Source organism: Quercus suber, unplaced genomic scaffold (genome assembly GCF_002906115.3).
Source record: "Quercus suber isolate HL8 unplaced genomic scaffold, Cork oak 2.0 scaffold_512, whole genome shotgun sequence".
In the NCBI taxonomy this organism is placed as follows: domain Eukaryota; kingdom Viridiplantae; phylum Streptophyta; class Magnoliopsida; order Fagales; family Fagaceae; genus Quercus; species Quercus suber.
The window spans coordinates 438,470-439,987 of record NW_027069961.1 but is presented as its reverse complement, the minus strand read 5'-3'; positions in this window follow the sequence as shown (position 1 = coordinate 439,987).

The window sequence follows — 1,518 nt, the reverse complement described above, 5'->3', positions numbered from 1 at the left end:
AGTGTCACGTACCTTGACAGTGGCATGAATCTCTTGTTCAGTTGATGACAGCACAAAGATGTCCACTTCCTCTTTTTTCCACAGCAACCATAACCCTCCAGCATAACCAATGGTGTCAGTTACAAAGAACCCATCGAAAGGAAGGTCCTCACAAATTTTAGCAGCCCTGTCCCCTTCAATCCTAGTCTCAGTAATGATCATAACAGAAGGAAAGTGATTTACAGCCATTTCAAATACTCTCTTCTTAAAATCAGAATTGAGTGCACCTCTACAGTTCCACACCAGAACATTCATTTGGGAGCAATGTTTGTTAGGAATCTCTATTGGGTTAGTCCCCATCATTGATGTTGCTATCATGCTCCATCCCATCCTTCGCAGGAGATCTTTGGATGCTGCCCAATCTGGCTTCCACACTGTCAAATAATTCAATATCTCCTTCACTTCCTCTTTGCAATAAACCAGAAGATCGTAGTTCCTTACTGTCTTGAGTACTTGGAATAGTTTCAACGTGGGAAAGTTCCCTAGGTGCGCTGACGTTGCTCCCCTAAAGTCTATTACTTTTCTCTCCTGTATCAGCCAACCCGATTCGTCCAAGTGGGGCAGCACGAATGGCCGCCTAAGCTTGTTTAACTCCTCCGCTTCCACTTCCGAGATTAGTGGCATGTCTGTGAGGAAATTCCACCAAGGATTTGGTGTTATTCCCCATGCTGGGTGATCCAAAGCTAGATTCCTTGTTCTCATGCTCTCAGGAGTGATTGGAAAGATGTGCTTCCATGTTGTGCAAAGACTCTCCTCGGTCCCGCCCATTGTGACCATAGGAGCTGAACAAATTTGAGCAATTACTTCGTCTGGAATAACTACAGCCTTGTTCCTGTGCCATATTGCCCATCCCAAGAAGGGGGGTGTTGATGGCCTTCTGTTTAAGTGATCCATGGAGTGCTCTGGATGAAGAATCAAATGAGTTTGATAGGGTGGAGTTATATGGTTTGGTGCTTGGCTCAGGACTAGAGCGCTTCAAAGATTTGGTTTCTTTGGGTTTGGAGGTTTTCTTACCTTTAGGTGATCTTATGCTTTTGGCTTTTTCCTTCTCCGTCCCATTTACCTGGCTTAAGTGACAACCCATTTCATTCTCCAAGAGCAAACCATCATTTCCTATACAACCTTCCTGAATCTCTACTCCATCCTTGGGCATATTATGTACGTTTTCTTCACGTGTCTTCCTTCTAATGTCATCAGCTAATACAGAGTCACGTGAAGACCTAGCTTTGAAAAGAAAGGTCTTATCTGGATTAAATATGGTCAGGCTAGATTTTGGGTTTCCAAAAGTACCCTTAGTTCCTTTAGTTTGTCATCCCACGCTGGTTAGTTTGATTAGGTGTACTTCCTCGTTCATACTTAACTGGTCGCTTCTTCCTAGTTACCAACATCCACTCCCCAAATTTCTGATCCGGTTTTTAGGGCATCTTCTTCTCTGATTGCACAGGCGTCGGTTCAGCTGACGATGCTTTTTCCTCGGTT